Source organism: Vicia villosa, linkage group LG3, assembly GCF_029867415.1.
Source record: "Vicia villosa cultivar HV-30 ecotype Madison, WI linkage group LG3, Vvil1.0, whole genome shotgun sequence".
NCBI classification, from domain to species: Eukaryota; Viridiplantae; Streptophyta; class Magnoliopsida; order Fabales; family Fabaceae; genus Vicia; species Vicia villosa.
This window is the reverse complement of record NC_081182.1, coordinates 215,769,684-215,784,300: the sequence shown is the minus strand read 5'-3', so window position 1 is coordinate 215,784,300 and position 14,617 is coordinate 215,769,684. Positions and strand designations below refer to the sequence as shown.

The 14,617-nt window shown below is 36.9% G+C and overlaps 1 long non-coding RNA gene and 1 pseudogene across 1 annotated transcript; both read left to right on the top strand.

Annotated features, from left to right (window-relative positions):
* Nucleotides 1-2,814, top strand: part of LOC131593546 (uncharacterized) — a 46,998-nt pseudogene extending 44,184 nt beyond the window's left edge.
* Nucleotides 2,815-10,408: 7,594 nt separating this feature from the next.
* On the top strand, nt 10,409-12,323 carry LOC131657375 (uncharacterized). Its single transcript, XR_009300634.1, has 5 exons — nt 10,409-10,735; nt 10,964-11,007; nt 11,571-11,666; nt 11,750-11,917; nt 12,129-12,323. It is a non-coding gene; the product is annotated as an uncharacterized LOC131657375 (long non-coding RNA).
* Nucleotides 12,324-14,617: the final 2,294 nt, after the last annotated feature.

Sequence of the window (14,617 nt, the reverse complement as noted above, 5' to 3'; positions counted from 1 at the left end):
TTTTCTTATGTTATCTTATCAATTATCACCCTTTTGATTTTGAAGTTGAACTCTCTTTCTTCCCACCTTGTGTTGAGTTTCTCTAAATGAAGATAATGTCATGAAAGTGCCTTTAAATACTATAATGAGTTTTTATTTCTTGTAACTCTTCTATTGATTTATGAAAGTTCACTTTCTATCTGAACTTATACTTTTCCAAACTGTCTGAGATGCAGATAATTTGGATTCTTAAAATAGGAACCAAGAACCTTTAAGCGACATACAAGCCTTTGAAATACAAACTGTCTGACTTTATACTCTTCTGTGTATTATTTGAAATAAGTGAATAAGTAAATGTTTATTCTCAATTTTTAAGTTAAGTATTTATCTTTATAAATATTAACAACAATTGGTCAAGGTATAAAGTGATTACAATTTAGCCTGAAGGGACTTGGATTCGAGACTCATAAAAATTTTGGTTCTATTGTTATGTTTATGACTTATTATCTAATGATTTTAATGAAAACTATTTTGCTTTTGTAGATTTTCAAACTAGAGAACATTTTGAGAGTCGATTTAAACAATTAGAAGATGAGACCAAAGGTTACAATACTAGTAATGAGAATCCAAGTGCAGAAACTACAAAAGACATTGTTGTTGGTGTTGCGTCTGAAATTGAAGCAGCATTAGGACACACGTTAACTTCTTCACAGGTCAATATCAATCTCTTTAATCATGCTACTCACATCTGAATGCAATCACGATGACAATATCTTTAAACAAATTTATTTTTTGTGCAGATAATAATGAAACAAACACCAGAGGTAGAGCATGAATTACAGATACCATCAGTAACAGTATTACCAACAAGTTCAAAAGTAATTTGCAGACCATTTCAAATTCCTTTGGATATTCAATAATTTAAGGCCTTACCTTGTAATGGATATTATTAATTATTAGTTTTATATCATTAATGCATTTGTTCTTAATACAGGAGTTGAAAAAAGAACAACCGCCAAGTCAACAACGTTTGACAAATCAACAAAATCCACTTGGAGAAATCGATACTTCCATCAAACCTTCTCAGGCAAATAATTTAATATAAATCTAAAAATAAATAGATTTGACTTCAATTGCTTCCTAAAAATCTACTACAGCATATTTACATTTTTCTTCTACATAGTGTTTGAAAGAAACAAACTAGCAAAGTATTCAAGGGGATTCTTCATTTAAAACAACTTCAACAGAAACTATGCATTCCGTTTCTAACCAAATGAATGAGCCATCTATACAATTAGTTAATACTTTCAACTTAAACCTCCTTTTAATTTGTTGCAGGGTGTTGAAGAAGGAACTGCATTAACAAATGCCAAGGCAATAACAGCCTCAACTCATTCTGAATTAAGCAGATCATCACAAGTGAAGGTGAGTTTATAGAATCTAGTCAAGCTTTTCATGCTTTCAAACATTCATTCTTTTGATATTTGTAGTTTATTATTTCTATAAAACTGTAAGGCTCTTCCAAATTAGAATATTTACAGATAAATTTATTAAAGATAATCATACAAATAATTTTTTTTTTGATATTGATATTATCATTTTATATTGAATATATGTAGGAACAAGACGTTGATGTTAGAGACACTCTAGAAACTACTGTGATTAATGATGATCGAGGTGACAACTCTTCAGACCAATTTTATTTTCGTAAGTTATCTTATCAGTCTTTTGATTTTGATGTTGCACTCTCTTCTCTCCCAACTTTTGTTCAGATTCTCTAAATGAAGATGTTGTCATTAAAGAAAGCCCAATTATTGAGGAACAATTTTCTAAGGGTGATGGATTTACTATTTTGAAATCTAAGCCCTCTCCTAGCAATAGTGTTCCAATGCCTCTCTCATTTCAGGCTGCTTCAATGGATATTGAAGGTATTTTCTCTTTTAATTTTTTTTAATGATTTTGTTTTTTGTTTTTTTTTTTGTTTTTTTAGTCTAATCTAGTATTTTCTTCATTATTAGGGAACCCTTCTCAAAATGTGGAAGATTTAAGTTCTGCTTATCTTGTCACGCGGAAGCTTGAGGAATTGGTTTCCAACAAGCATTTGGATTATGAGAACTTGTCTTTGTTGACTGATTTTTTTGTTAAGCATCCTTCAATTCTTCTAAGTGACAAACATAGTAATGGATATAAGGGCCATGCATACAAGTTCTTAACTAAGCTATTGAAATTCCTCCAAACCCACAGTGTGTTGGATGTGTTAGGTTCTTGCAACTCTGAATTTGTGGAGTTAGTACACGATGTGCGCAGTTTTTCTTTTGACAAAGACTGGTTGGATGGAGTTGAAAAGCGCGCTTTGTTTCCTGATTTGGAATTCTCTCAGGATTCGTTGCAAAAATTATTGGATTCCAAGAAACAGATTACCGAGGATGTAGAAGTAATGCGTTTCAAGATAGACATTTTAACTCGAGATGTGGAAGAACTTAAGCAACAATTGTCCTCCTCTGAAGCTGATTTGGAGAGTGTCATTCAACGGGAGAAAGAAATAGTAGAATCTAAAGTTGCTTTAAGTGTCCCTCTTGGCTATTAGAGTATTTTCCCTTGCATTATTTTACTTCAATATATTTTGTGTTAAAGATTTTACCCTTGAATCTTTGGGTAGTTTCTTTTGTTGTTTGAAATAAACTACTATCTGACTATGTTTGTGTATTTAAGCATTGCCATTGAGTGTTGTATTTATGCTGATGTATTAAGTTCTTCCTATATTTCAAATAACAAGGTGAAGAAATGGTTACTATTGTTGCTGCCTTTATATATGAAAAAACTATATGTTTTATATATTGACTTTTAGTTTATGATTTATTATGTTAGTAGTTAAATTTTGAACTTTAGATCTCCATCCTAATTGCTTCAAATATCTCATCTCATCATGTTTTTACTTTTATTTTTGAAGTCTTCTCACATGTACACCAGGGAAAAAACCTCATATTTATTAGGATTCTACAAAGTCATAGACATATATAAGTTAAACTCTTTATATTATTATTTACTTTCTGTAATTTTTATTTGCAGAAAAGTTGCTGCACAAATTTTAGTGCTTAAAGTTTAGGTGATTATTAGTTGGAGCTAGACATTGCCAATTACAAACAAGGCAATCTGTCTGTTCAAGAATATTATTATGGTTTTTTGAATTTGTGGACAGAACACTCTGCGATTATACATGTTGATGTTCCCAAGAGTTCTCTCGCGGATGCCCAAGAGGTCTACAATACTAGTAGGCGAGATCAATTTCTCATGAAGCTTCGTGCAGAATTTGAGGTTGTCAGAGGTGCTTTGCTGAATAGGAATCCTGTTCCTTCTTTAGATACATGTGTTGGTGAACTTCTCAGAGAGGAACAACGTCTTGCTACTCAAGGATCCATGTCTCACGATGTTGTCATTTCTGAGTCTGCTATGTTTGCATATGCTCCTCAGAGTAGAGGTAAAGGTCGTGATATTCGACATGTCCAATGTTTTTCTTGCAAACAATTTGGACATTTTGCTCAGAGCTGCAGTAAGAAGTTTTGTAATTATTGCAAGCAGCGGGGCCATATTATCTCTGATTGTCCCACCCGTCCTCCACGATCAGCACAACGCTCGGTGCAAGCATTTCCTGCTAGTACAAGCTCTGCAGTTGGTCCTTCCATCACCAATCCATCTAATGGTGGTGCTCTCCAACCTGAAATAATCCAACAGATGGTACTTTCCGCTCTTTCAACCTTGGGAATTCAGGGTAAGTCTTCGAATGTTTCCTACCCGTGGTTTCTTGATTCTGGTGCATCCAATCACATGACAGCCTCTTCTGAATACTTGCACAATTTACATTCTTACCATGGTAATCAGAAAATTCAAATTGCGGATGGTAATGCTCTCTCTATCACGAATGTTGGGGACCTCAACTCTGATTTTCGAGATGTGTTTGTAGCACCTGGACTTGCTTCCAATTTATTATCTGTTGGTCAATTGGTTGATAATAATTGTAATGTAAATTTTTCTCGTGATGGTTGCCTTGTGCAGGAACAGGTGTCGGGGAAGGTGGTTGCGAAGGGGCCTAAAGTGGGAAGACTGTTTCCACTTCAGTTTATTTCTCGTCATTTATCTCTTGTTTGTAATAATGTCTTGAATTCTTATGATGATTGGCATAGAAAATTGGGTCATCCTAACTCTGCTGTTTTATCTCATTTATTTAAAACTGGTTTATTGGGAAATAAAAATGTTGTTTCTAATGCCTCTCTTTCATGTTCTGTTTGCAAATTAGCTAAAAGTAAAACACTTCCTTTTCCGTCCGGTGCTTCTCGGGCTTCCTCTTGTTTTGAAATGATTCATAGTGATGTATGGGGTATGTCTCCTGTAGTTTCTCATGCTCGCTATAAATATTTTGTCACATTTATTGATGATTATAGTCGTTTTACTTGGATATATTTTCTTCGGTCTAAATCTGAAGTGTTTTCTATGTTTAAGAAATTTCTGACATATGTTGAAACTCAATTTCATGAAAATGTTAAAATTTTTCGCTCTGATTCTGGTGGTGAGTACATGTCTCATGAGTTTCAAGAATTTCTTCAACAAAAAGGCATTTTGTCTCAACGATCTTGTCCCAATACCCCCCAACAAAATGGGATGGCAGAACGCAAGAATCGTCATTTGCTTGATGTGACCCGCACTTTACTTCTTCAAGCTTCTGTACCACCCCGATTTTGGGTGGAGGCTCTTTCCACAGCTGTCTTCTTGATCAATCGTCTTCCTTCTACGGTTATTGATCTCGATTCTCCGTTTTTTCGTTTTTTTAAAATTCAGCCTAATTATAATGATTTACATACTTTTGGATGTGTTTGTTTTGTTCACTTACCTCCATTTGAAAGGCATAAGCTTGGAGCGCAGTCTGTTCAATGTGCGTTTATGGGGTATAGTCACTCTCATAAGGGATTTGTGTGTTATGATATCACTAACCATCGTTTTCGCATTTCTAGGAATGTGACATTTTTTGATAATCAATTTATGTTTCCATGTGTTTCTCCTGTCATGAATGATATTGTTACTCTTCCTAAGTTTTCTATTATGCCTCAATCTATAGAACGCTATAAACCAGGTCATGTATATGTCAGAAAACACAAACAGCAGGTTCCCACACCCCTTCCCGGCGCTGAACCGCCACCTGCTCCTGTAACGGTTGAACCACGACGTTCTGGTCGAATATCTCGAGCACCAGATAGATATTCACCAGACAGGTATGATTCCTCACATACTTCTCTGACTGCCACACTCTCTAGCATATCTATTCCTACTTGCTATTCACAGGCTGTTAAAGATGTACGTTGGATAAAAGCAATGAATGAGGAACTTCAAGCTCTTCAAGAGAATTTCACATGGGATATTGTCTCTTGTCCTCCGGATGTTAAACCCATTGGCTGCAAATGGGTGTATTCTGTGAAATTGAATTCTGATGGGTCCCTCAACCGTTTCAAGGCTCGCTTGGTTGCCTTAGGAAACAAGAAGGAATATGGAATTGATTATGATGAGACATTTGCACCGGTTGCCAAAATGACATCTGTTCGTACGGTACTCTCTATAGCTGCTTCTAACGGGTGGGATCTTCATCAATTAGATGTGAAAAATGCTTTTCTTCATGGTGACCTGACGGAAGATATTTATATGACTCCTCCTCAAGGTTTATTTCCGTCATCTAAGGGTGTGTGCAAGCTCAAACGCTCCTTATATGGTTTGAAACAAGCGCCTAGAGCATGGTATGAAAAATTTCGCTCCACTCTACTTGGGTTTTCCTTTACTCAGAGTCAGTACGATTCTTCTCTATTTATTCATAGAACATCTACTGGAATTGTCCTACTTCTTCTGTATGTTGATGATATGATTATTACTGGTTCTGATCATGCTTCCATTCAAAGCCTCAAACAGCAGTTACAAGCAGCGTTTCATATGAAAGATCTTGGTAATTTGCATTATTTTCTTGGTCTTGTGGTTCATTCTACATCCAAGGGCATATTCCTCCATCAACACAAGTATGCCACAGATTTAATTTCTATGGCTGGTCTGCAATCGGCTAATCCAGTGGATACTCCTCTTGAGGTTAATGTTAAATATCACCGTGATGATGGCGATCTGTTGCATGATCCCTTATTGTATCGTCAACTCGTGGGTAGCCTTAATTACCTGACTATTACTCGCCCTGACATATCATTTGCTGTTCAACAAGTAAGTCAATTCATGCACTCTCCTCGCCACCTTCACTTGGCAGCAGTTCGTCGTATAATTCGTTACTTGAAGGGAAGCTCTCATCGTGGTTTATTCTTTCCTACTGGAAATCCTCCTAAATTGAGTGCTTATAGTGATGCCGATTGGGCAGGGTGCCCTGATACTCGACGATCTGTCACTGGTTGGTGCATGTTTCTTGGCTCTTCATTGATCTCATGGAAAAGTAAGAAACAAGCGAGAGTCTCTAAATCTTCTACTGAATCTGAGTATCGTGCCATGTCTGCTGCTTGTTCTGAAATAATTTGGCTTCGTGGTCTTTTGGCTGAACTTGGATTTCCTCAAATAGAGCCAACTTCACTTTATGCTGACAATACAAGTGCCATCCAAATTGTTGCGAATCCTGTTTTTCATGAACGCACCAAACATATTGAAGTTGATTGTCACTCAATCCGTGACGCTTATGATGATAGAATAATATCACTTCCTCATGTCAGTACTCAGTTGCAGATTGCAGATATTCTTACCAAGGCTGTTCCGCGTCCACGTCATCAGTTTCTTGTTAGCAAATTGATGCTCATTGACAAGCAGCATCAATTTGAGGGGGGATCTGAATAGGAATTAATTTAAATGTAATTATTTAGTGTAATTACCGATATAGCCCTGTAACCTTTATATATACGAGAAATAATAATGAGAAAAGTATCAAGCCAAGAATTATTGACAAAAAATTCTATACTTATATTGGTAAATATTGAAATCCAAGTTATTTACACTTGTTGTTCTTCATAAAAAAAATTGCATGTCCGGGTTACCATTTAAATTTTGATTGAGTGGATCAAACATGCTAGATAATATCTTTTCATAAATTCACCAGAATACACTTTAGATTGTCAATAATCAAGAAGTATGTTGGAATTAAGGTCTTTGTACTGAGGGAAAGTGTTTAGGAATATTAGAGGAGAAGACTTTGTATTTTTTCTCGATACAAAAGTTTGGTCTTACATCCTATTTATAATATTATAAGGAGAATTCTAGACACCCTAATTTTAGACAGTTCTCAACCATAAAAATCCCAATAGCATTTTAAAAGATATTACAACCATAAGAAACATCATCTAGAACTTCCAAACACTACAACAGTTTTTTAGAAACTTTACCCAAAGTTATCTGAACCAAAATATAACTAAGGCCAAAAAACCAAATAATAAAGTTAGGTCCAAATCAAGTTTAACATTTCAACATCTCCCTTAATTATGATATGTTAATCTCACTATGCATGCTCTCTATTGTAAATTGGTTCTTTTTATCTTAATGATTTTAATCTATACTCTATTTTTTTAGGTTTGGTTCATCGAATTCCCAATTTACAAGATGATACTAGTAGTGAAAATTCAAGTGTAGAAACCACAACAAATGCTGATGTCGGTGTTGAGATTGAAGTTGAAGCAATATTAGGAGACGACATGACTTCTTCACAGGTCAATTTGAATCAATCTCTTTATTCAAGATAATCACCATGAAAATGTCATTCAATCAAACATGTTTTTTATGCTGTTACAAATGAAACAAACACTAGAGGCAGATCATGAATCAGTTGCAAATACAAAAGTAGTTTACAGGCCGTGTAGAATTCGATAAGAAAATTTCTTCACCCACCTCCTAACCTTCCAGCCCACCCCTGGTGAATTTACAACACTACCCCTTGTTTCGGAAGTTCATTTCCGAAAAGGTACTTTTTTTTGAAAAAAATGTGTTTTCGGAAATGTATCTCCGAAAACGTGTTTCTTTTAATATAAAATATTGATTTCGGAGATGCATCTCCGAAATAAAGTTACATTTTTAGAAAATGTGGTGTTTCGGAAGTTCATCTCCGAACGCACCCCCCCCCCCTTGGAGGAATTCGGAAATGAACTTCCGAATTTATGTCTGGACAGAAGAAAAATGGAAAACAACAACGATTCGCTTTATTTAATCGGGTGAAGATTACAACGATAATATTACTGAAAATTAAAGTTACATATTGTTGAACAAGGGTAGGTGGGGATGAGTCAACATTTTGATTACGTCGTCCGCCGATCTTTGAAGTTTCGCGTCCAACTCGATCGGGCCTTTCGAAGAAAATCGGTCGAACGTTGTCCACAAAACCGCTAAATCTTCGTCGTTCTTGATCTCAAAAGGTGTGAACTTAATGCCTCCCTCGTCGTTAAGCGATGGCGAGCGGTACTCGAGCTTGACAACCTTTCGATTCTCGGGATAGCGCAAAAGCGTGTTGAGCGACGGTATCAACTCCGCAAACGGCGTGTCGCGCGAGAAGCAAAATTGGAACGACATCGGGTAGCCGGTTTCAAAGTAGACGAATGCTAGGTGGGGGTAGGTTTGTGTCATTTGTGTTTTGTGGTGTGAAGAGGATGAAGAAGAGTGTGTGGTATTTATAGACTTATTGGAGCATTGATGGCCCAACAAATCTTATCCTGCATCAAGGGACATTTCGGAAATGAACTTCTGAAAATAGGCTCCAGACATGTATATTTCGGAAGTTCATTTCCGAATTATGCAGAAACAGACTTAAATTTTATATTTTGTTGATTGCTTAGTGTGTTGTGTAAATTGAACAAATGGAATTCAAAATAGACATAAATTACACAAAGATGACATAAAACATACTTATATTATATATGTATTGAATCGGTCCGATTTTACATGATAAACAACAATACATACAAAAAATGATCGTTACAAACAAAAACGATCCGGAACGAACTAAAATTCACCGAACCAATCGGTGGATCCTAAGTCCAAAATAGGCACGTTCTTCGACCGCTCTCTATTTTGCTCGCGCTCTTTGCTCATCATTTCTTCAAACTCCGCCATCCTCGAAACGAACGGATCCGGCCAAGTCTCCGCCTCATTTGAACGATGTGCCGTCCATTGACAAGAAGTAGCCGGTATAGGACAACCCGTTTTGAAAAACACTTGAACGAAGTGCCGCGATCGTAGATACCCGATGCATATGATGCGGCCCGACGCGTCTAACGGCGGTCGACTATGAAGTGGAAAGAAAGTCTCACTTAGTCCAAACCTCGTCAAATCGATACACACCATATCATACGCACTTGCTATTAGATGACCCATATCGGGAAATGACATCCACTTCGAAACCGGAGCGATACCGGTAAGTGATGGAACAAGTGCATCATGAATTTTTGCAAACTTTTCTTGATTTTCATATAGTCGGCCGTAGATTTCCCAATACGAAGTCAACTCCGCAATGAGTTCCCGTCGGACTAAAGTGTGATTATTTTCCCCTTTACCGAGCAAACCCGCAACGGCCCGATATCCACAATTGCCGTCGCCTCCAACATCAACGATGTTATCGATATATTTGTGCATAAAAAGTGGCATCTCATCAATGTAGACAATTGGTGATTTTTTGATCGGCGGTGTACGAGGTGGCTTCGAAATACGGGCTCCTTTGTTACCACTACACTTAGACTTCGGTGTCTCATGAATTTCCGGGAACGATGCATCAACATGTTCAAAGTAGGAAGGAGATCGTTTTGTTGACGTGTCATCTTGTGTAATTTTGGACTTTTTCGGTGCACCTTTCGTTTTAACCGGTTGAGATGGCGGTTTCAAATCGGTGGTCTCCAGAAATGCGATCTTTCGCAATTGTTCTTTTATGTGCATTTTTGTTGTGTCGTCCGCTTTAGCAAACTTCTCCATTATCCACTACTAAAAATATGACATTTGCTTAAAAGATTTTACATCAGGTATCAAAATATATGATGTGAAAAATATTTTTCAAAAGATTTTACATCAGATATTTATTTCCAGTGATATAAAAAATAAATGAAAAAATGAAAAATGTATAACATAATGGCAGTATTGTAAATAAAATGAAAAATAAACATGCGGTGGCAGAATTGTAAATAAAATGAAAATCTTGTTATAACGTATTTTACATCGGGCCTAGATAATACCCGATGGGAAATGTTATGCACAGTGTGCCTTCACACCGGGCCATTCAAAAACCGATGGGAAATGAAAATCTTGTTATAACATATTTTACATCGGGCCTAGGTAATATCCGATGGGAAATGTTATATACAGTGGACCTTCACATCAGGCCATTTATAAATCGATGCGAAATGTTACGGCCTTTTTATTTCTAAAACCCTAAACATTCATCAGAGTATTCTCGAAAAAGTTTCACAACCAAAAAGCAAAGAAAAAAAAGCATCCAACAACTGAGAGAATAATGAGGCCATCCATCCTCAGATCCATTTACTCCTCCGTCTCCCGCAGCCGCTCTCACCTACTCTGTCATGGCTATTCTACCTAACCGGTCCCAGAACGCAAGTTGGCCATCCTCGGCACTGCCGGCGGGATCGGCTTTCCCCTCTCTCTTCTGATGAAGCTCAACCCTCTTGTTTCGACCCTATCTCTTTACGATATCGTTGGAACCCCTGGTGTTGCCGCTGATGTTAGCCACAATAACTTCAGATCTGAGGTACTGTACATTCTTGACTTATATTCAATCGATTTTGATGGTTTTCTGCTATATTTAATTGATTTTTTCTACATGTAACTCTAGATCTGAGGCAACTTTTATTTTTTATGCCATTGTAGAATCTACTGTTGTACCTTCTGCAGTTGCATGCTAATTTTACTGTAGTGTAATGTTGTTGGGCTATGAATTGAGGTTTTTTTTTTGTTTCTTTTTTGGTTTTGATTGCAGGTTTCTGGGTATGCTGGTGAGGAAGAGCTCGGTAAAGCCCACATGTGAGTGTCTGTTTTTCTTTAGTTGCTTTTTGGTTCTTTTTATGTGGACGTGTGTTTTCGTTGCTCGACTCTTTAGTGTTTTGCGTTGGAGTACACAGTAATAGTCTTGAAGTTATATCTGCATATCAAGCAATGGAGCATCATACTCTTTTCAAGGCTTGATTGTTTAATCTTGCATTTTTGTTCTTTCTTTGTAGTCTTTTCAACTCATATAACCCAAATTTGTTGATGTCAACTGCATATTACCGAATGGACCTGTATCAACGAAAGTTAGAGAAGTTAATAAAGTTATGCACATATTTTGAATCTTTTGCCCTTTTCATCATATGCTATGTTTTTGTGCCATGTCAAGATTAATACCTGATGCACATTTATTAAATGAATATTGATGTTTGTCAATCTTTCAATCTAACTATATGTTTTAAAATATAGGTAGTGTAACACTAGGTATGTTTCTAGCTCAAATGTTATTTTAATTGGATTAATATAATTATTGATTAATGTAAACAGCTTGGATGCTTTGTTTGATTAAATTGATGAGTTCTTCCATCACCTCTTTTTAGGTACCGGTGACAAATTTTCTTGGTGATGAAGACAATGGCAGAAGAATTTTGAGAAACTTTGGTGATGAAGACCAATTTAATAAATTAAGTATAGAGGTGAATTGAACACATTCTCCAATAGAATTAGTTTATAGTTTCATCTAAAGCTGTTACTCATGGAGAATGGATTTACTATGCAGGAGCAGGAACGTTTTGATGGTGTTGGACAACTGTGGAATACTATTCTCAACAAAGTGAATACTTTTGAAAGCATTGACAAACGAAATACTTCAAAATCAATTCACATCTCTAGATTTCATTTTGCCCCTTCCAAAATGAAAACAAAACATACACTTACTTTAGACATGGTAGTCTATTTTTCTAGTCAACATATTATGGGTATTGCATTGAAAGTATATAATTTATACGTTGGAAATTTGGAAACCAATTAAGTGTATTTAATAAATTGAAATGAGTAAATATACACACATTGTTTTATATTAAGCATGTTGGAATTTTAGTTTTTGCAATCATGTATAATTTTTATTTGAAGCTGATCATTTTTACATTTGAAATCAGGCCCTTGTTAACATGATAAGCAACCCTGTGAAAAAATGGAAGTTGTCGATGCAAGCGGAAAAGGAAGTTGTTCAGTTGGCATTACAAAAAATGCTACATGGCTTATAAATGGTTTGGATATTTTTGTATGGTTTCACTTGTTTTGTTATTGTTGTAGTAGTCCATCGTGTGTAACCTTTCTTATAATTTTGTAGACTTGTGTGTATTTTATACTTTTGTAAATCAATTGATCATTTTGAAGATTATATATATATGCATCCTAGCTATTTAGTGCAATGAAATTATCTTTCATTGGTTACAAAAATATGAAAAATAGCGACCTAACTGTGATCTGTGTGATATAGAAAAAATATGAAAAATAGCGACCTGTGGTCTGTGTGATACTGGCCAAATATGAAAAGTCAGGTACAAAAACAGAAAAAACACCTTAAATTCGCTAAAAGTAGCAACCATATTACATCGGGCGAATTCAGAAACCGATGTAAAAACACGCATATTACATCGCGCTAACATGGAAACCGATGTAAAAAACATACATATTACATCAGGCTATTACGAAACCGAGGTTAAAGATTGCGTATATTTTTTTATAAAAAATATTGGATTTTGTTTCACATCAGACATAAATTCAACTGATGTGGTATGTGTATTTTTTACATCGGGCCACGGCCCGATGTAAAATGTCTTGAATTTACTACATCGCTTGGATTTACATCGGACCCAGACCCGATGTAAAATATACTTTTCGCCCGATGTAAAAAGTGTTTTCTGCACTAGTGATCACTTCCAACTCGTCGGAGATGGTGATTTTGGAGTCATTTTCTTTCGGCGGGTCAAAATCATCAAAACGAAGTTTCTTCCAATGGTCGGCTACCTCATCCATGCGTATGGGTGAATTCAAATTTTTCTTTTTTGCAAGTATACAAGCACACGGAAGACCGTATGTAGTTCTAATGGTGCACCCACATAATGAACTATCCGTCCCCGTGGTCTCCGACCGCTTAGCTTCATGAAACAAAAAATTCAAACCCGTTCGAGATATGTTGTAAATCAATTGGGAGAATAGAGTTTGGCCCTTATACCGGTGTTCCATAACCGTCTTGCTCCGACCGAACGATGTTTGAATTTCATTGTGTTGATTTTCAAGCATTTGGTTCACGGTGTCCCATCCGCGACACAAATCTCCCTTGCTATCACCCAATCACCTCTTGAAGACCGCATGTGCGGATTCAACTCGGTTAGTCGTGGTGCAACCAAGATGTCTAACCCGATTTGTCCAAGCGCACACGACTTTTTCTCTAACTTTGTCAAGAATGGTGGATTCGACGTAATGACAAAAAGTCTTAATGGAACCACACAAAGACCTAAAGTGTACCAATTTCTCGGTATAATCCTCTTCGGAGTATGCATCCAAAATTCCCCTCCATGCCGCCATTATCCTATCAACCACAACACCGGTTTTGACAACTTTACCATTTTCATCCGGCCTATCTTTTGTCCCAACCGCGGGTTTCAACTTGCTTCTCACGTTGCAAGTTATGTGATACCGGCAAAGTAAAGCGGTAGATGTCGGGAAGACGGTATCGACCGCTTTCATTAAAGCATTGTCCCGATCGGTGACAATGACGTTTGGCATAACCTCTTGATCAACTAACAAAGACTTGCAAATTCCCAAGGCCCACCGAATAAGTCTTGTCCGTCGAGGTCACACCGACGATCTCTAGAAGAGGAAGCCTATATTTGTTTGTCTTGTACGTCGAATCCATGACTAGAACGGTTGGAAATGTGTTGAATAATTTGATACTTTTGGGATGAGTCCAAAAAATATCACGCACCGTAACTTTATCCTCGGAGGTTCGGAAGCTTGAAACATATTTGTTATCGTCTAGTAGTTTCAAAAGTTGTTGCATTTCCGACCGAGGGCCCATATTCAATACTTTGAGATTGTGTCGTTCGTTGTAAACTTGCTTGATATTTGAAACGTTATCCGGATTCTTACGCTTCAAATCGGTAAGTATGTTGCGAGGCGCCACTTTGACTATCGTTAGGTCCGATATCACATTCCTCTCTTCGCGGGACAAACGACACGCCATTGGATGCCCGTGTAACTTGACATCCAAGGCATGATTATGAATTCCACAAATTACGGTTAACCGCCACAAATCATCAACCCTCCGAGTAGCACGCAACTTAAACGGACACCCGCACTTCCTCGATCCCGTGTCCTCGTGTTTTAGCACCCGGTTTGATTGTACATAACTACCACCCCGTTCGCAATTCAAAACAACGAAAGCTTTCCGCCTACTATTTCCGTTGTCCAACCTTAAAATAACAATTCCAAATCCATGTTTGTGAGCTTCCTTCCGAACTCAATCAATCAATTGTTCGCGACTACCGAAGCTCCGATCATTTGTAAAATGTTGCCGAACATCGACCGCATCGATCATAGGAGTAACGTCAATAACCGGATCGTTATTAAAGTTGACAAT